The 22,314-nt window shown below is 32.7% G+C and overlaps 1 long non-coding RNA gene across 2 annotated transcripts; it reads right to left on the bottom strand.

Moving 5' to 3' along the window:
- Positions 1–792: 792 nt before the first annotated feature.
- Positions 793–22,130, bottom strand: LOC140712116 (uncharacterized). 2 transcript variants are annotated; one of them, XR_012093567.1, is made up of 3 exons: positions 21,783–22,130; positions 21,352–21,490; positions 793–1,813 (listed from the first exon to the last, which is right to left on the bottom strand). It is a non-coding gene; the product is annotated as an uncharacterized lncRNA (long non-coding RNA). The 2 variants fall into 2 exon arrangements; XR_012093568.1 differs by lacking the exon at positions 793–1,813 and adding an exon at positions 19,618–19,869.
- Between the last annotated feature and the right edge of the window lie 184 nt (positions 22,131–22,314).

A 22,314-nucleotide genomic window follows, 5' to 3' on the forward strand; every position in this document is an offset into this window, starting at 1 on the left:
AGAAATTGTTTGGTTCCCTTCCCCACAATATTTAGGTTAGCAAGGGCAACTTAGAGAAAACTGCAATGGAAGGATATTGCAGACAATGGAAATGGAGGCTTTTCTCTCCTAGCTGTTTTGTGTTTGCTTTGTCTTTTGTTTTGATTTCTGATCTTTCCTTCATCCTGCCTCTCCCTGCCATTTGTGGCCTTAGCTAATTTATGCAGCAGATTATGACTATCACTTTGGTAAAACACACAAAGGTTTTTGAGATTTAAAAAATGGAGGCTAACTCTTGAGGGAGCTCAGAGTATGGAAAGGCTTGATGAGTCAGAGTAAAGTTTCTCTCAGCCATGATCAGGTAGGTTCCCAGGACTAGAAGGATGACAGGGGAGATAGCACTGAGGTTTGGCTTAGATAGCTACTAGGTATCTACTAGGCATCTAATAGCGTATCTATTTGGCAGAACTAGGTCAGAAAAATAGAAGTCATCTATTCCCCACCAGACTGGGGATTCACCCCTGGGACCTGCACCTCAGAGCCATGTCAATGTCCAACCTGTTTGGTCTCCCTTCCTCTGTGCATCTGCTAAGTCCAGAAGCCACGTTAGCTGTCCTTGGTGTGACCCAGTGACATCCTCTCTTTTAGAGCAGCCCGCACATCATTGCCTATTAGCCATCCAACAGGAATGGCACCCACCTAAGTTCCAAGAACCTGCTTGGTCTCCAAGTATCCTACATTGTGAATGTCAATATGTCCTATAATGTGAATAACTTGGTTTTAAACGTCTAGGACACTTGAAAACCCAAAGAAAGTCATAATTCCTAGAAATGTGAGAATGCAGGAAAAGACACACTATACCTGTCCTTATGTATTTGTTTGTGTCAGACTGGGACCAGGTCAGCCTCTACCCCAAATCAGTACTGTAGACATATACCCTTATAATCTTTACTTTCATTTATTTATGTCTTATCTTCAGAGAGCATGTGTTTTAAGTTGAATAGATACAACTAATTCTGGTTCACCTGCATTACATTCCTCTCTATGGCAAGAAATTGAAAACAAAAATCACGATGGAACTGCTTAATGTTGGTTTATTACCCATCTTGAGAACCATTTACATAACTGTCCACATGTTAAAGGGATAGTCTCTATTTGCTAGCATTAGCCATCCTCCCATGGGGAGCTTAAATATCATCCTCCAAGGGGAGCTTAAATACCGCATTCCTCTGAAACTGCCCATTGTACTCAGAAACCTGCTCTCTCTCCTTCATTTTCTGAAATTCCACTGCACTTGGGCATCCTTCAGTTTACTATCAGGGTGTATACATATGTGTCTCCCTAACTCCACTCTCAGTTTTTAATATCGGGTACGGTGGTGTTTGTGTTCATCTTGTATTTATTTTTGTGTTTCCTACACAACCTGCAATAAAGTCTTAAATTAAATAAAGGAGTCATTGAAAGGACATAGTAGTAGACCAGGTATTTTAGTAAATTCCAACTGATTATTTATTACTGCATTCAACTTGCTTTAGATTGAAATTAATATTTTATATAATATCATATGCTCCCTACATGCAGTTCATATTGTTGAAATTATCGAAGTCCTAAGAAAAGTGTGCATATGATTATGAGTTATATCTTTTTATATGGTACCTGTCTGGGCATAGAGTGCTTAGCAGACATTTTCTATTCAATATCATCTTTAAAAAAAGAAGCAAAGCCCTTCTGTAGTATGCCAAATGTATATTTCATTGCCAGGCTTTTACGTCACGAAATTCATAATCCAAAATGATCTTCAATGAACGTAAAACCAGAGGTTCTTACATTGTATCTGTAACGCAGAGAAAATGCACATTGTTACAATCCGTGTTAACTGAATATAAAAAGCAACTTTACAAAGGAATAGAAATCTAGCTCAGAGCTTACACATACAGACACATATATTTGTACTCTCCAAGAGATTCTAACATATTCCTTGTCATACCTCATGCTCCTTTCTTCACATCTGAACTGTATGGCTTTACTTACACCAGGAACGCGGAGTGGAACTACAGAGCGTTTCATTCCTGGCAAATATGATCAAGTTAGGCACTGAGTCTGGATCATTGAGACTAAAATACAAGGTATTTTTCTTCCTTTTGACATCAAAATATCTTGTTTTCCCTCTTCAGCTTTCCATTTAATAATAATAGCATATTTGGATGGTGTTTTAGGATTTTTAAAAGCAAACGTAAGTGGTGGTTAGAGCAATTGGTATGAAGTCTATTCAACAGGAATGAAGAATAAAGAGTGTCTAGTGACTGCAAAAAACCAGAGCCGGTAAATAGCCAAAGAGAGCCTAAGGGGAAGACATCCTGACTTCTAGTTCATTGTTTTTTGTTTTTCCTTTGAATATAATGCCTCTTACATGGTTATAAAGAAAGGAAGATAAATAACATTTATGTCTACTAAGAATTATGTTCTGGGTGTAAAATTATTTGAAATATTCTAAATAATCTTTATGAAGTCTCGATTTTAGTGGCGTGACTTCATGTATGTTAAATGAAATTACCTGACATCAGCAAGTTATAGGGTAGTCCAGATCTCCACTACTCCGTAGCTTCCTTTGAAAGAGAATTATTAATGACTTTTTCTGTTCTGTTTTTAAGTATTAATTTTCCAAAACTTTATTTGCTTGTTGTTCTCCAACTAGATTATGAGTCATTAAACTTATGAATCATATCTTCAACTTCGGTGTTTGCCTAAGATTCCCAGTGCCATGTTCCGCCAATGAGGCACATACTTACCTGACTGTTAAATTTCTGACTATAAAGTTTTTGCCAATAAGTGAACATTTCTAAAAGTGAATAGTATTCTACATTTTACTGATTCTCTTTGTAAGTCATTTCTAGGTATATATTTTTATTACATTGTTTCATATGACAATAGACTTCAAGACCTTAACTAAAATAATTTGAGTTTAGAGATGCTTATAGGGTTTTATTCAGTCTCATTGATTTGAGTGTTTTAACACAGGATAAATCAAGTGAAATACCAATGGCTTCTTTTTAAACTCTAGAAATTAACAAAAGGACCACCTGGCAGCTCATAAAGGGAAGAGAAATCTTATCCATGAAGGTTTGTTATTGAGAAGAATAGGATAAAGAATGATTTTTTTGGTCATTTTTTTTCTAGCAGAAGCGTGCAGCACCAATAGGCTTCCTAAGTCACCACTATGTAGCAGCAGCCTCAAGTGCACCCAGGCCACAGTCTCTCACTTCACTGCATCTCAGAGATGACCTCAGGTTATACTTTGCCTCATACTTAAACAAACAAAGAAAAGGTACAAGAACTAAATAAAAGCTACAGTATGCAGTAGGCTTTTATTTTTTCTACTATAAAGGTAGATTCTGTAATAGACTCAAGGTAAGGTTAAGATACAGACTTGCTCAGCTATATAATTGTTTATACCAATTCCCCAAATTACTACAATTTCAGAAATTCAGCATCCTCCTCTGGAATCAGACTCTTAATTGTAAAAATGAGAACAACACGTCACCGTCAGGAATGTGTGGTTTATTTATTATAAAAACAAAACAAAACAAAAATCCTCTCCTTCTTCATTATAGCCTATATTTCAAGATTCACCATTCAAATGGTTTACTGAATTCAATACTTACCAGAATCCCTTGGGGAAATATTTAGAAATACAATTGGCAGAACCTATTATATACCTACTATATCAGGCAGTCTAGGCCTAAAATCTTGGAAATCGATATACTTTGGACCTCTTCAAATCACTTTATGTAATCCATGTCCTGCATTTGGAAAACACTTACATTTCATTAAAACTAGTTTCTAGTATTCAGGCTTTAAACCTTAGAAACAATTCTGTGTAAGTGAACTGGCAAGATCTGTTAAATAAATTACAATTTGAAACACTTGATGATCTCCTTTATTTGTTTCAAAAAGAAATTCACAGACAATGGATAACACTTGTCCTGAATCAGGATAGAAAAGGTATGATCTTTACTTGTGACTTCTTATCTTTCTTTTTTTTAATCATTATTATTTTTTAATATAAACAGGATTTCACCATTTTGCCCAGGCTGGTCTGAAACTCCTGAGCTAAAGCATTCTGCCCACTTCGGCCTCCCAAAGTGCTGGGACTACAGGCCTGAGCAACCACACCCAGTTGTTTTTCTATTCACAAGGTTCCCCGTCACCAGTAGCTGCAGCACAGTGTACTGGGAAAAGCACAGAGCTTGAAGGCTCACGGTTGTGAAGCTAGTCATGTTAATACACCTCAGTTTGTCCTGATGGTAAAATCTGGATTATAAATACTTATCTACAGATTTGCTGCTAATTTAAAATTATATAATGTTGTTAGTTACAAACCAGATAATGCTTTGAGAATACACTGTTTTAGAGAAATGTTAATTTCTTTCAGTACAAGAGGCATTGTCTTGAATTTTGTGTACTTGAATTTTAATCCTTCTCTAACCTCTGCTATTTATAAAGTATGATATCCCAGCAAGAGAATTATAATCCCAGGGTCATAAAATTTAGTAATGTGAAGAAAGTTTAAAATTTATGGAGTCAAATTCCTGCTAATGATTGTGTAAGATAGTACTGCATAGACTCCCAACCCTGTCAGCAGAAAATAACTGTAAAAGATGGACATAGTAAACAAGCCACTATGTGAAGGCACTAAAGACAGAACTAATGCAATTAAATACTTACAGGGAGTTTGCATCACCATCAGTGGAGGAGGGGTACACAGAAAGAAATAACAAGCATGGAAATTGTAAGTATTAGGTAAACATGAAAAAGTATTTTGTCATCTTCTTAATTACTATGTAATTCATAAATTTGTTTAAAGCTAAGTTTGTAGCATTATTTTGTAGGGTTACAGAACATATAAATAAAATACTAAAACTAGCACATAAAATATAGGGTAGGGGCAATGATCTCATGGCTGCAAAGTTTCTATATTTAATTTGTAGTAGTATCATAATAACAGCAACAATTGGGAAAACTAAGGATGTATATTGTAATCCCCTGAACAAACACAAACAATGAATCATAAAAGTATGAGTTTTTAGTACAGTAAAATACTCAAAAAAGAAGAAACATTAAAGAAAAAAAAGTGGGACAAATGAAACCTAATAACAAAATGGTAACTCAACTCAACTGTATTAATAATTACACTAAATGCGTAATTAAATAGAAAGGATTTGTCAGATTGGATTAAATAAGCAAGATCTACTTATTTTCTGTCTTCAAGATATGTACTATAAACATAAATGTTTGAAAGAAAATTCATGGAAAAAGTTACACTACACAAATAGCAGAAAAGGGATGAGATGACTAAATCAGTATCAGAAAAATATTTTATTAAAGATAATCTATCATTAAAGATAAAAATAGTATTTAATTTTTTTAAGGGGTCAACTTACCAGAAAGAAAAAATAGTTACAAAAATGTTTTGCCTAATAGCAGGGCTTCAAAATACATTTAAAAAATACACAATTACCAAGACACATTTAGTAATTTTAACATTATTTCTTAGCAATTGTCAAAATAAATTGACAAAAAATTTTACCGAATATACAGAAAATCTGAACAATACTATGAACTGTGTTGACCTAGTTGATATGTATAGAACACATTTTCTTCGAGTATTCATATGAATACTTGAAATTATCCACTAGAATAGACCATTTACTGGGCCAAAAAATTTTCCCTAAATTTAAAAATTGTAATCAAACAGAGTTTATGTATCAGAAAATTTTGAATTACATTAAAAATTAACAAGTATAAGACAACTAGGTAAACCGAAATATTTAAATTTAACATAAAATACAATTTTAAACAATATAATTTTACATAGCACTATTCAAAAGTGAAATCACTAGGTAAATAGAAAATATTGCCAACTAAATAAAATAAAACATATCAACATACAAGAAAAGTAAGTAAAGCAATGCTTACTAAAAATTCATAGCTTTTAATGCATATATTAGAAATATAGAAAGATCTAAAATCGATGTTTCCAACTTAAGAAACTAGTAATCGAAAAATAAACCTAAAGCAGATAGAGATAAATGCCTAAGAGCAAAAGTTGTACATAAAATATGTACAACTGCTTATACATAAAATAAGCAGAGAAGTTAATAAAATCAAATGCTAATTCTTTGAAAAAAATCTCCAAAATTGGTAAAATGGTACACAAACAGATAAAGAAATAGAGAAATTGCAAATGACCAATATCAAGATAGAAAGAGGAGATGTCACTAAAGGCCCTACGGACATTAACAGAATAATAATAGAATAGAATTAATAATTTTATGCAATAAATTTGACAACTTAGATGAAGTGGACAAATTTACTGAAGTATAAAAATGCTCCAACTGTCTGAGAAAATGTAAAAAACTTGAAAAGACCTATATTAAATAAAGGAATTGAATTTATAATTGAAAACCTTACCTTCAAAGAAAAGCTAAAGCTCAAAAGTTCTCATTGGTGAATTATTTCAAATATTCTAGAAAGACATATTAATGATCTCTTATAAATTATGTCAGAAAACAAAATGGGGAGGGATAATATTTCAACTGAATTTAGGATTCCAGTATTGCACTGACCTCAATATTTTTTCCAAATACTGTGGACATCACAAGAAGAGAGAACCACAGAGTAAAATTTCTTATGAAAATAGATGCAAGATCTTTAACAAAATTTTAGCAAATTGAATTCAGTCATTTATCAAAAGGATCATGCATCATGAATAAGTGGAAGTTATCATGGAAATGTAATACAATTTTAAAGTCTAAAAATCCATTAATGTAAATTAATCATGTTAATACTAAAAAGAAGAAAAATTATGTAAAGAGTATTTAATTAGGATATCAAAAAAGATCTTCAAAAAAATTTAACATTGATTCATGTTAAAAATTTTCAGAGACCAGCATGGTGACTGTCACCTGCAATTCCAGTGTTTTGGGAGGCCAAGGGAAAGGATTATTTGAGACCAGGAGTTTGAGACCAGCCTGGGCAACACAGCAGGACCCTGTCTCTTTTTAAAAAATGACATAAAATGTTAACCAGGTATGGTGGTGCATGCCTGTAGTCCTAGCTAGTTGGGACGCTAAGGTGAGAGGATCATTTGAGCTGAAGTTAGAGTGAGTTATGATCCTGCCACAGCACCCCGGCCTGGGTGACAGAGCAAGAACCTGGCTCTAATAATAATTATAATAAGTAATAGTAGTAGTAATTTTTTAAAATTTCGGCAAGCTATAAATAGAAATGAATTCCCCCCAGTGTAATAGAATATATCTAAGAAAAACCCACAGCTAATATAAAATAAATGATAAAAGTCTCAAGGCTTTCTACTTAAGATCAGGACAAAGTAAGGGTATCTCTCACAAATTCTATGTAACTATTTACTGGAGAGTCTAGTCAGTGCATTAAGGCTGGAAAAAGAAATAATAATAATGTATACTGCAGTACAACATGTAACATTGTATTTATTTACATGCATCATAATTATGTAAAAGAAAATCCTAAAGTCAATGTAACATCTATTAGAATCCTAGAAAATATGTTTGGAAAGAAGAAAAACAAGTCCAAAGATTATTTGAAAATGAAAATCATTTAGAACAGTGTATTGAATTTTGAAAAACAACAAGAGTAGATAACTCATACTGTTTTATTCAAATGTTTACTATAGTAGCTACAATAATCAAGAGAGGCTAACATTTAATAGATATGTGATTAATGGGACCAAATATAGATTCTAAACACCTATTTGTTCCATTGATTTTTTTTTGCAAAGATGCCAAGGTAATTCAATAACAAATAATAATATTTTCAATAAGTGGTATTAAAAAGACTGAATATTTGTGTGAAAATAAAATGAAATAAACCTGTGCCTCACATGAAATGTATCAAAATGTACCTTTCTATCTCTTTATCATTCTCTGAGCTAAAATTCTACAATTTCTATGAGAAAACAAAGAGGGAAACCTTTGTGACATTGAGTTAGGAAAAGATTCCTTAAACAAGACAAAAAACTGAAACATACAAAAAAATCGGTAAAGCAGACTTCAAAAAGTTAGAGTCTTTTGTAATTCTTTTCTTCATAAGAAAATGAGAAAGTAAGCCACAGACTGGAGGACAAATTACAAAATGTGTATCTGACAAAAGTCTTCCAAAAAATTTTTTTCAAAAGAAACCTAAACTTGGAAAAACATAAATGTTTTTCATCTGATAAATGGATAAACAATTGTAGTACAAAATATTGTTACAGTAAAACAACCTAGATGAATCTCAAAATATTAGTCTAATATGGAGACTATAGTGTAATATTTATACTTTTATTGACATGAAATTCTAGAAAATGAGACCCACAGTTAAAAAAAAAATTAATGGTTTCAGAGAGTCAGAGAAAGACATGAATTGTAAATATTTGAACCTATATCTTGATTGTGGTGATGACAAAGAGTTTATGAAAACATATACCAAAAATGGAAGAATTCTGTTGTATTCTAGAATATATTGTTAAACAAATGCAGAGAAAAATCAGTAAGTCAGACATGCTCAATTTTAGGTGATGAGAATGCTGTTGTGGTATAACTATGAGAGAACTGAATTATCTTAGTTTGACTTGTGTGCTGAAGGCTGGTAGACGTAACTTAATCTTAACTTCTGATTTTCAACACTACCAGAAAAGCTGAATTAACAGAGAAAAATAAAGAATAATTTTGAGAGAGTCTTGAACCTCAGTTTCAAGACTCAATTATCTAGTCTGTCTGACCTACTACTCCTTCCTCACTGATTATAGGAAGATCTTCCTTCGCTCAATATCAGTTTCCTTTCATAAAATTGTATCAGGTTTCAGTATTCCTCAAGAAAAATATATTTGCCACATTTATGGATCATGTTACCTAGAGTTGTCCATCAAAAAAACAAAAACAAAACAAACAAAAAAAAAACCAGCTCAAACGAAAAAATAAATACTTACACCTCTTAGCATTTTTCTTTTCTATTTGGACCTTTTATTTTAAATTCATTATTCGTTTCCTTAACCATAGTCTTCTTTACTATTATGTTAACCAGATTATAAAATTTCTCAAATACAAAGCTCTATTTAGGAGTTGTAGTAATATGGAACATTTCCCTTGCTACTAAAAATTGGTAGAAAATGTAATGCATTAAGTCAAGCAGAGAAAGACAGATTGCAAACTGCCAGTGATTTACACGATAGAATTAAAGAATATACATAGATATATAAAAACACATTCTGCCAAACTTAGAAATTAGAAGAACCACAACTACCAGCAAAACTATAAATTTATGAAAATAAGTTATTTGTTATCTGTTGAGCAAATTAATAAAGTAGATAACATAAATAGATGTTATTTTAATAGCAGTATCTAAAGTTTTGCTTCTACTCTTTAAAATTCTCAAAAGCTACCTTTTGACTTTCTGTTACTTTAGTTTTACCTTATCCCTTCTCCAAAATGCAGAAAAATAGTATATACCAATGGTGAATGAATTCTTGTGTGTTGGAGGCTGACAGAGGTAATATACTCTCTAAAGTGGTATAGAGCTAGACAGAAGGTAAAATGAATGTTCACAGTGACAGCACTTGTTAATCATAAGAAGGTGGCAGGTTCAATCTGTGACCTGAGATACCGTGAATAATCAAGGCCTTAAAAGAAAGTAACTAGTAAGTAAAAATACTATAGCTAAAACCTATGTCCAAAGTGAGAAGACAAAATAAAAACTAGAAGATAAGGTAATGACCAAGAAACACATGAGAAGTCATCCTGAGAGGTCTGATTCTGTTGTTCTTACATGAATCTGTTTAGAACAAGATGGCCTATTTAAGAACCAGTGTTTGCTGTACAGCACTCAAAGGTACATGTTAATTGTCTGATGGGATTTGACGTTTGCCAATCTGTAAAACATTCAACACTTGTCCAGATTAAACTAATTTTCCTCATTCAGTCTAATTTAATGTAGGCTATCCTGCACTTGAAAGGGTATAGGTAAAAATATCAGCACAATTGCACAGTGAGAGAAAAAGTATTGTATATGACAATTATCTGTGAATTCAAATGCAGGGAAATAGTTCACCATTTGCTCCAAAGACCTCATCACTTGAACTGTCTATTATGGTATTACACTTATGATTCCCCATTCAGGGAAATTCTCACCCTATATGAGCAAGAAAATGTGTAGGTAACACAGGGAAAATTTCTAAATGTGGACAAAAATATCAATTGATTGTCTGAAAGCAAATCTTAGCTTGTTAGGCTTCAATATGTGTTGTATAAAATATTTCCACTGATTATTACTTCAACATTGTACCTAAGTAGATATTTGAATGAGATTTATTTAGCAGATTGATTTTTTTCAATGTGAGAATACTTCTTAGGAAGTATTAAGTTGGAAATAAATTATAAAAGTTAATTTTTTTGTGGCATTATAAAACTTTTATTTTTTTCAAAAGTGTGAGATGATTTAGTTATGTATTCATACTGAAACTGATCATTGCAGAGTCTGGCCAGCAAACTTTAATAAATATTTGAAAAGTTTTGTTTACAACCTTCCTGACATTGGACTGAGTATAACAGGTACTTTTTATCTTAAAAACTCAGAGATATTTTTCAATAATATTATGCTATGGTATAGTATCTGATTGAGATGCATACATTATAATGCTAAAAATTCCCCTAAAGTAGCCTGTAATCTGATGCCTAATGTTCATATCACCACTTTGTAAGCAAATGTTTGAGTTTGATATTGTTGTAAAACTCCCTTAATCCTTAATAAAACGTATGAAGCAAGATGAAATATTTTTCAAGTATATAATTAATTGCAAATGCATACAGACTTGGTGCAGTTAACTCCCTCAAAGAATAGAACTATTTGTGAATGAACAAACGTGATGGACCATGATGAACAAAGAATAATTGCTTACACTTACACCGCACTTTAAGTGGCCTACAAAATACTGTCAAATAAATTATCTAATTTAGTCCTTACAGTTAGCTATTGCTAACTGTATTAGTTAATACAGTTACTTGGATAAGTAGCTTATACTTATAATACTTGTATAGCAAGTATTGTTCTCTTTTCATGTAAAATCATGAAGAAATATGACTCAGAAAAATAAGTAGCTCATTTTATAAGCAAGCGGCTGGTACAGGTACAACTGGATTAAAATCCAGAAATTCCATTACAAATCATGTCATTTTCCAGGATATTGTACTACCTCTGTCAATAAAACAGATAATTTTATTCCTCACATTTTCAGATAAGTCAAAGTATAAAGCACAGAAGTGTAGATCGCAGAGAGTTTGTGTTTGCCTATTGTGTTTATTTTTCATTTCAACATCATTTCAGTCAATGTAACTGCTCTTAAAAATATACAATAAAATGATTTATTCTGTTTATTTTATTGAGCTATGAAAACTTCTTCAACTAAATGCAAAAATGAAAATGTGATTTATAGTTATATCTATAAATATAAATACATTAAAAAATAAAATATTAAATTTCACCCAAAGGGAAAATCTTGAATATTTTAAAGAAGAAATCTAACAAAATGATATACTATGATGAAAAAATACTTAAGTAATAGAGAAAATACAAATATTAAATATACGAATATTCTCATTTAATACTGTCTTTCTCAATGTGCAGTTCCCAATGAGAAGTTATAAGGTATACAAAAAAAAAAAAAAAAAAAGCAATTTATGACCCATAGGAAGGAAAAGAAATAGTCTTAAGGAAGTCCAGACACAAGATTTACTAGACAAAGACTTTAAATCAGCCTTTACAAACATGTTTAACTAAATAAAGGAAACCAGGTCTAAACAATAAAAGAAGTGTAAAAAATAAATCTTATCAAATAGAATATATTAATAAATAAATAGAAAATATTTTTAAAAAGAGAACCAAATGGAAATTCTGGAGATGAAAAATACAGTAACTGAAATTTTAAAATATAGAAAAACTCAGCAACATTTTGAACTGGCACAATTAAGAAACAATGAACTTGAATATAGGTCAAATGATATCTAGTCTGAGGAACAAAAAGGAAAAAAATAATAACAAGAAATTAACAGATATTTAGCAACTTGTGGAGCATCATCAAGTACCAGTATATGTACAATGAGAGTTCCAGAAAGAAAGGAGAGCAATGAGGGAGCAGAAAGAATATTGAAAAAAAACAATGGCTAACAACTTGCTGATGACAAGGTGACATTTGATGTCAAACTTGAATGCACATGTCCAAGAAGGTCAATTAAATCTAAGTAGGATAAACTAAAAAGTTATACTTGCAAGCACAATATAATCACGTAATTTAAAGCAAAAGACAAAAAGAGATTATTAAAAGGAGCAAGTGAATAGCAATTTATTATATACAGAAAACTTCAGTAAGACTAACCTCTAAATTCTTGTCAGAACCTATAGAGGCCAGAAGGCAACAGAATACAAAATTCAAAGTGCAGGCAAAAAAGATTTTCAAGCAAAAATTCTACATCTAGCAACACTTTTTTAAAAAGTAGAAAAGTTCTCTCTGTAGTTATTTAATGCATGTGTCAGATATACTACAAAGAGGACACAGTGCAATAAAATGAGAGCAATTATATACAAATATATATCAAAAAAGATGAATCAAGATATTCCTTGATAAACAGAAACTGAGAGAATTTGTTACTAGAAGAACTGCCATACACAAAATACATCTTCCTGAAGGAAGAACTTCAGGGTTAAATGGAAGGATACTAATTATTATGAAAATAAATGAAGAATATCAGTAAAGTTAACTAATAGGTAATGTGGAAGACAGTATGAAGATATTTCTATTCATAACTTCTTTATTTTTCTATCTGATATAAAATAAAATGACTAAAAGAGATAACTATTTATTTATTCATCTATTTATTGAGATGGAGTCTCACTCTGTCACCCAGGGTGGCGCAATCTCGGCTCACTGCAACCTCTGCCTTCTGGGTTCAAGCAATTCTTATGCCTCAGCCTTCTGAACAGCTGGGATTACAGGCGCCCACCCCCACATCCAGTTAAATTTTGTACTTTCAGTAGAGTTGTGGTTTCGCCATGTTGGCTAGGCTTGTCTTGAACTCCTGACCTCCAAAGCTGAGGCTTCCCTGAAGAATAAGTCTACCTCAAGACTACAACTTTAACTACTGCCCAAGGGTTTCCCGCCTGTTGACCTACCCTACAGATTTTAGACTTTCCAGGCCCCACAATCAAATACCCAGTTCCTTGAAATAAACCTCTTTGATCACCAAATTTCCAAAATTGTCTACCTTCCTAGTCACCACCTTCCCTGATGGAACCAATGTCTTCTCAAGACTAAATCTCAGATCTATCAAGTATAATTTTCAAAATATCAAAATCATAATTAGAATATAAATATGTAATGATCCCATATCAATGTTTGTTTATTTACCACATTAACAGAAGGAAACCAATAGTATTATAGGATAACAAGGAAGATATAAATACTTATGTGTGTGTATGTTCAATGAAACACACATACCGATAAATGCTGAAATAAATTGAATAGTTTAATAAAAACATGCTAAACATCCTACATGACAATAACATCATATATTTTAATTATAAAATTAATTTTATCTTTTTTGCCTTATTATCAAATTTTGGATAATTTCTTATGCATTCTCTGTAGGAGTGCTTTCATCTATCAGGTGTCAGAAATGTTCTCGGTATTTCTCACTTGGTGTAGAACTTTCTTGGATGTTGATGTTATACTGCGCTTATTGGTTTTAAGCTTTCCACTTCCCTCTCTGAACAGTCACATGATATCAGCTTGATGGTTATTTCTCTATTTACAAACAAATTTGTGTTCATAGTACTCTGTTTTCTAATTATGCTAAAGGACTAAGTTATATGCGTTTTTATCTGCTCTCCTTCATTGATTTCAGGTTTTTTTTTTTTTTTTTTTTGAGACGGAGTCTCGCTCTGTGGCCCAGGTTGGAGTGCAGTGGCCGGATCTCAGCTCACTGCAAGCTCCGCCTCCCGGGTTCACGCCATTCTCCTGCCTCAGCCTCCTGAGTAGCTGGGACTGCAGGCGCCCGCCACCTCGCCCGGCTAGTTTCTTGTATTTTTTTAGTAGAGACGGGGTTTCACTGTGTTAGCCAGGATGGTCTCGATCTCCTGACCTCGTGATCCGTCCCTCTCGGCCTCCCAAAGTGCTGGGATTACAGGCTTGAGCCACCGCGCCCGGCCAGGTTTTTTTTTTTTTAAGACACAAGAAAGAATTCCAGTTTTCTAAGGCAACCGGGAATTTATTCTAAGGCAACCCAGGAACTTACATTATGTTATATATATTTCTGTATATATTTATTCTATTCTAAGGCAACCCAGGAATTCATATTATGTTTTATATATATATGTCTGTATATATTTACTAATGTTAAATCTATTTGATGTGAAATACATGATTTTTGTCTTCTCTACTCTGAACCTTATCTTTCTATGTTTCTATGTACTTATATTTCCCTCATATAATCTTATTGCATTATCTCTTTCTTTCTACTCAGACAGGATTAATTTTCGAGAAAGATTTAAGGCACTTAAAAGTGTTTACAATCACTGTGCTTTTTCTTCTATGGCTAGGCTATTATCATTTAATCTTTTACGTTTTAATTATAGAAGTAAAATCAATGGCCTGTGTTAAAATAATTTCAAGGGTCAGCAAGTAAATGAAGAAAGTGTAATTTGAGGCATGTGAGGTTTCCTGAAACTCCTGCAGGGTGTCAAGCAGCAGCCTACTCAAGTCTAAACTAGAAGCAAAGACTGAGATAATCCATTTAGAATGTCTAGAAAAGAGATTATTGTGTCTTCATCTACTTCTCCCTATTCTCCAGTCTCCCAAAAAACTTACTCACTTAGGGTTGTAAAAGAACTTGGAATGAGTTTTCCTATGATATGACTGCTAAAGAATATTTCTTGAATGTTCTGAGATAGGTGAGAAAATTTCCAGATGAAAAAGAATCTTGGAATTCTAATCAGAAATAGATTTCATAATTTTCTCTGTTTGTCTTTTATTAGCTTTTTCTCTGATGCCACTTTGATGTTTAGTGTCTACCTATAATTTCAAATACAGGTATTTTACTTTCGCCAAGAGTCTGGCTTAAAGTCGGTCTGAAGTCTTTTCCTGTTTTCATTATATTCTTTCTGTCATCTATGATCGGTAAGGAGATGATTACGTGAAGATCCTGGGCAGACACCACCCTTGTCCTCAGTCCTGCGTAGATTTGTGAGGCATTACTTCTACGACCTCATGGTTTGTGGCATTCCGGGCACCTGAAGTGAATTGTTCAGATGGGGGTAGCGGTGTAAGGTGAGGACTGACAATAGGAACAGAACGTGTTAAACAAGAACCCTCACATGAAAGTTATGAGAAAGGACACAGGAGGAAATAAACGGGGCATCCTGTTCATTTTGACTGTTAGGAATCCATTTGTCTATTAGCATGATTTTAGGTATGTTCTAACTGTACTTATAATATTACAAAAAGCAATTACTGATGAAATACTACTTATATATGGTAAAATAAACCAATAAAGATGAAAACCAAGCATTTATTTAAATTATTTAAGTTTACAGATTTAAATTAAGCATTAAACATATAATACTTGGGTTCGTATTTGTGGAATCACAATTAAAGAAAATTCACTCTGCCTAATTAATGTTCTACACAGTAATCATTAAGAATCCTTTGCCTATGTATCAGCTTGGCTCTTTTGTAAATTTTATTTAATTATAATAATAAATACAATAGTTACATCTTTAACTTTTGCAATTTACAGCTTTTGTCTTACCCCTGCTTAAAAAATAAAGTGTTCATTATATGTCTTACATGCTTTCATAATGTTTCTATAAATAAATATTTCAAACTTATGCCTAATCATGTCATCACTACCTCAGTTGGTTAGATTTTTCCTACCTAGAATAGTCGAAAATATATGTTTAAAAAAGCAATTGAGATTGTGTATTACACAGACTGCCATCTTGAAGCAAGTCACTCTCTATGTCTAATCACTCGGCTTCAGTCACCTCTCTCCTTTTTTCTTAATTTTATTCTTTAGACCTTTTTTTGTTTTTTTGTTTTGTTTTGCTTTTAAAGGAGGTTGGCAAGATTCTGTTTTATATACACAGGGAATACTGTATCCTGTTGACAAAAAAGAGACCCCCATGGTACAGTTAGTTTTATGGTTGTATAAGTCAAAAACTCTTTAAAAACTTTTCGACCATGTTGAATGGTCACGAACAGTTCAAACAAATAATTTTAAAAATATATAACCATTACAATTTGATTTCTAGAAGTCGACTTTGATAGATACTTGCATTGTCTAATAACAAACAATGATTTTTTTTTTTAGTATTAGTGAGTTACATTTGACAAATGTATATTTTAAATCTCAAAACAATTTTGTTAAATAGTTATTATTATTAAGTCTATTTTGCAGCTGGGATATTTGAGGTTTACAAGGGTTAAGCAATGTTTTCCAAGAAAAATATCTAGCATGTGGTGAAGAGGACTCATGCCTAGCCAGTCCAACTCTGAAATCCATTCTCTTAACTATGACTCCAGCAGTATCAAACTATAACCTGAAGGTCTCTGGAGACCCCTTTAGGAGTCTCCAGAGGTCCTTTGAAAGGATTTTTTGGATAAAACTATTTTCCTAATAATACTAAGATGATGTTTGTCTTTTTGAAGTGTATACAGTGATGTTTTCTGGAAGCTACCTCACGGGTGATATCACAACAGACTGAATGTAGACTCAGATATAGTAATCTAGATCTCTTCTATTGAGCCAGATATTAGCATATTTGATAAGTTAAACACAATGTCACTTCTCTCTCATCTTTGTATTTGGCAAAACATAACTATATTATTTAAATATTATTTATGTTATATAATAGATTATTTTTATTACGAAATACATAAATATTTTAAGCATCTCTTTTAGTTTCTAATGTGGTTAATAATATAGTGCACATGTATGAACAAAAAGTCCTTTGCATTCCCAAAATATTTTAATAGTTCAGTCACAATCTGAGACCAACCGGTTTGAAAACCATTAGGCTAATCTGTACTGTTTATCACTTTTGATTATACATTTCAACATATGATAGAATGGTATCCTCTAAGAGTATTTTAATAGCAATACTACTAAGATTCATGGTTCTACTATTTTTAATTCACTATATTTTATTTTAAAGATTCTGTTCTCCACTTCTACCAGGTGGTCATTCTATTCCACGAGGATTTTGCATTTTTTTAATTAAGTTGCAAGACTTTAGTGAAACCAATTGTCACCCTAAATGTGTTGGTTCTTTTTCCTCATTTCATCTAAATACTCATATCAAGTATCATTGGCGACTTAACATTCTCAGTTTTCTCTACAACTAATAGGCAGTTTTGCAGTATGAAGCTACAGCAGAAGACCCATCAATCAAATGAATGGAACCTTGACTCACAGAGAAGTAAATTCTTGGTAACTATGGAGATGTAAACCAAAAATAAAATTCTAAGCACCTCCCCTCAACCATCTGAATGGACTTACTGCTCACTCAGGACTCTTAAAATTTAACCTGAGGGACTGCTTCAGGCCATGATGGGAAGTGGAGGTCAGACATGCCTTCTTATACCTCTCAGGTATTAACATGGACAGGGACTTCAAGTCTGATAAGAAACATTTTACAACCTATTCTCTCTGAAGCCTACTACCTTAGGGCTTCCTGTGCAAATAAGAAATTTGGTCTCTACAATCCTCTATCTTAACCCAGAGATTCCATTCTGTTGATCCCAGGTCTTTAAATAAACTCAACCAATTGTCAACCAGAAAGTTTTAAAATCTACCCATAAGCTTGAAGCCCCCACTTTCTGGACCAAACCAATGTATTTCTTAAGTGTATGCGATTGATGTCTCATGCCTCCCTAAAATGTATAAAACCAAGCTGCACCCAGACTGCGTTGGCCACATGTTCTCATGACCTCCTAATGGCTGTGTCAGAGGTCATGGTCACTCATATTTGGCTTAGAATAAAGCTCTTCAAATATTTTACACAGTTTGACTCTTTGACAGTTTGACAGGGAAAGGCAATAAAAGAAAGATTCTGTTATCCTTTTTATCTTGGCATTTATTCTCATTAACACACTCCTAATTAATGGTCCCTGTCATAGGAGAACAAGGTCAGATGGAAAACAGTATGCAAGAGGTGAACAAAGAGTTTTTAGGTTAATCTATGATGAGACTAAAAAACTAGTAGAAAATGAGAGAAGACAAGATGAAATTTTTCAAGACTATCAATATAAAGTCATGATAGATCCTTGGGAAAAACCATGAGCTGATGTTCACTGACTTTGTAAGAGACTCTTATGGCTATTGTTTAAACTCGTTTAAGCCATGCCAGATGTCAGTTCTATCCAAAATGATGGATTTATAAAGTTCATTTGTGTGTGAGACTAAATATCTGTTTTTCTCAAAGCATAATTTCGAAGTGTTAAATGAATTCTACATAGAATTGACAAGAAATGTTTGACCTCAACTGGATGCCGTTACAAGTTTAGTAAAATCATTAATGAGGAAAAGATTAAGCATTGATCACAGTATTAGCTAAATACTTAGCTAACTCAGCAATGACATTTACCAAGCTCATTTTCTTATTTTAAGAAGATTACACAAAATGTAAACATTAAACTATTCTCCTCTAAGACAGCTAATGGTTCATTGGAGCTGCAATGGTATCCTATAAAGATAAGAGGCAAATAAACTCTTTTTCAATCATTTTACTGTGATAAACTATATCTTAAAAATTAATATTGATAATAAAAGGAATAATGCATTAAGTTGTATACTGGAGAGATAGAAAGGAACCTCGTACACAAAGGGGAATTATCAATAGGTAAGATCTTTTTTATGAGAAGTGAGTTTTTGCAACTTTATTTTACTTGTTTTCAGAAAAAAAATAGAAATTGTAATTAATATCTGAAGTTTTGTATTTATTCTTCTGAACTTGAATTTTATTTAATGTACAGAATAAATAATTTCCACAAAGACAAAAGTGTTGATATGTTGTTGAAGGCATGTCTTGCATTTAATTTTGCTCTGTAGTTCATCTTGGCAAATGGAGCTAAAGTACTGACAGCTCTTAGTCACGTGTATTCTTAGTGAACTCTTCTATTCTTAGTGAACTACCCCCAGTCTCTAGGATTGTCCCTCTCAACCCCATTTACTCTGCTCTTTCTTTCTTCAACTAAATTCTTCTGCCTAAAGCATGTTGGAGCTGGGATTTCAGGAACAATGAATGTTTAAGTATTAACATGCAGAGTATTTATAATACGAATTATAATATATCTATTCACACTACGTGTTCTTTCAGAAATAATTAATAGTACCTAAAAGATAAATTTACCTTGAATTTAATCAGCTTCTTTCTTTATCAATTCATAGTAGACCACAACACAAAAATGTGTAAGAGATGAACTAGATATTGCAGAAGGTGGAAGAACAGCGTTTGATGTAAGAAAGAGAGTATCTTTGCATATATTATTTTAATAGGTAGTATGACATAGATTATTTCATACACTGATCAACACCTTCCCTGATACATCTATATGAATCTAAATGAATGGTTTACTTCTGGGTATGTAAAGGCAGTAATGAAACGGGTTTGGTCCAGGAAGAGCTAAGGAAGCAGTGCACTTTGGGAGTTGCAGTACTTCATTCAGTGCTTCTGGCTGTAGAAAAATGTCGTCAATATCCTGGAATAAGTCTCTTTCTCATAAGAAAATAATCAAGGACTGTTACTTTCAATCAATCATCCAGTTAAAATCTGAAATGATAACAATAAAAAAACCTCTAGAATTGGTCTGACACAATTTTGAATTTAAGGGATAAAAGATTTCTGGAACACGGGGGAAGAAAATATAAGGTATCCTACAAAACAAGGAAAGTCATTCTTTACTCAGGAACACTGAGTACTGAAATTCTAGAACAATGGCAGATATTTTTAGGGAAGAATGTTGTGATTCAATATAACATACTCTTTATGATATTGTATTTCATATGTTTATGAAACAGAAGGACTTGCTTTGATATATGATAACTCAGATATACACACATCTCTATAATATATAAAGTGAAATTTGGTCAATGGAATTTGAGAGAGAAATCAAGTAAATAATTTATGATTAGGGATGTTATTATAAAAGTAGAAGCAGTGAATATTGAAATTAAATAACAAAAACTTCACTCTAAATAAATGTTATGAATATGGATACAAATGTGACTACAAATAAAAGTATAAGTATCTAAAAAGAGTTATAAAATACTTCTCAGTAATCTCAGTAATCACTGAGGTATCCAAATCATTCCATTATGAATATTATCATTGCTCCTAAGTATGCTATCCTGTATAGGTTACTTTCTTCCATGAGGCATTTGTATTTGATGTCTGCAGGCTCTACATACCGAGGAACACTTTGCAATAAACATCTATCCACTTGATGTTTTTGGATACTACGCAGGTAGGTCCCAAATGCATATAGGGTCACAACTTTACAGAAAGCTTTTATCCATTTTCAGGTGAGACAGAATTTTTCCCACCACCTAGTGCCTCGCTGGCTCTTCTGCTAACTTTCTAATGTGATGTCTCCAAGCGAACACTGAATTTTCCCTCGATTCCCACATACTTCACAGACATTAAAACGGAAGCTCAAAGTCAGCAAAGATTGGCATGGGCTCTCAGGGACTCACAGGCTTTTGAGTTTTTTACCTCTATGGATTTCTGCTTTCATTCATATATTTGGCATATAGTAATTTTCTTTATATTCCTTTTAGCTCAGAAACACATTGAAAAATATACTTTTTATGACGTTTCCCTTATGCAGAATAAATAAGTTCTGGAGATTTAATGTAAAGCATGGTGACTGTAGTTTAGAATATTGTATTATATATTTGTAATTTGCTGAAAAAGATCTTAAATATTCTCACCCTACACACAAAATATGGTAACTCTGTGAAGTGATGGATATAATAACTTGATTGTGGTACATTTGACAATATATACATATGTCAAAACATCATGTCATATACCTTAAATATAGGCAATTTCTATTTTCAAATCATAGCTCAATGAAGCTGGAAAGAAATCTATAGGTTTACTTTTATTATTATATATAAAATTACATTTACTTTGCAACAAATGCATTTTACTTCATTGGTATTGTTTTCCCTAGAAATGTTAACCTTCTTCTTCTTAGGAATGTATAATAAAATGTTAGAATGGGCGTATTTTCAACATTGTTCAACTTACATTATTTTCTGATTCGTATCATATGCATCCTCTCTAAACAACAGTGGTTGGGCTATAGGTAGCACATATGGACTAAAGGAAAGCTGAGGACCTCTCTGGCCTATGATGCGGATAAGATCAGTCAATCTTATTCTTTCCCCTGGAAACATAAAATAAGAAACACAAAAATAATTAGGCAATAATTGTTAGAAGCTGCAGTTAACAGATCATTGCTAGTTTTCAGACTGCATAGTCATCCTTGGGAGACTGACCTAAAAATGAGATAAAGAAGCTAAATAGCGGCAAGTAAGAAAATTTGGGTGTGCAAAGTAGAAGTGAGAGCCAGGATCCAAGACATTTTTAGCTCCCAGATATGTCTTACATACAGAACCACTTGCAAAACTCCATCTCAAAAAAGCACTATTCCATTAAAATCAAAAATTAACACTTACCGCAAATGAATCCTGTGTCAGGTAGTATTCCAAATGGTTCACAAGGATTAACTCGTTTTATCTTCCCAACTACTTTAAGAGGTTGGGACCACAGTTGTTACCACTCTACATATGGGAACACCAAGGCACAGATAAGTTAAGTAACTTTTTCTTAAGGCCATAGAGTGATCAAATGATGCCTCCCAAAGACTAATCTCTGCAGTCTCCTTTGAGAGCCTGAACTCTGAACCTTGGCTATAATGTATTGACATCCATTTACCATTCCTGTATTTGCATTTCAGGATCCCTTACCATGTCACGTGTATCTTTATAGTAAATATGCCTTTGCTTGTGCTAGTTTAAGTGTGCTTTTCTTCTCACGAACAAGTCTGCCTCAACATATTCCTGTGTGTTTCTATAACAACCTGAATTTTCTCCAGGCAAATGTTTATTACATAAGTACTCTACTGTTACATTGCTCTTCTGTAGCCAACAGATCTCTGTGGCAACAAAGCCCTGCTTGAGTCAGGGTTTATCATCATATCCAAATGTC

This window comes from Chlorocebus sabaeus, chromosome 7 (assembly GCF_047675955.1).
Source record: "Chlorocebus sabaeus isolate Y175 chromosome 7, mChlSab1.0.hap1, whole genome shotgun sequence".
Classification (NCBI taxonomy): Eukaryota; Metazoa; Chordata; class Mammalia; order Primates; family Cercopithecidae; genus Chlorocebus; species Chlorocebus sabaeus.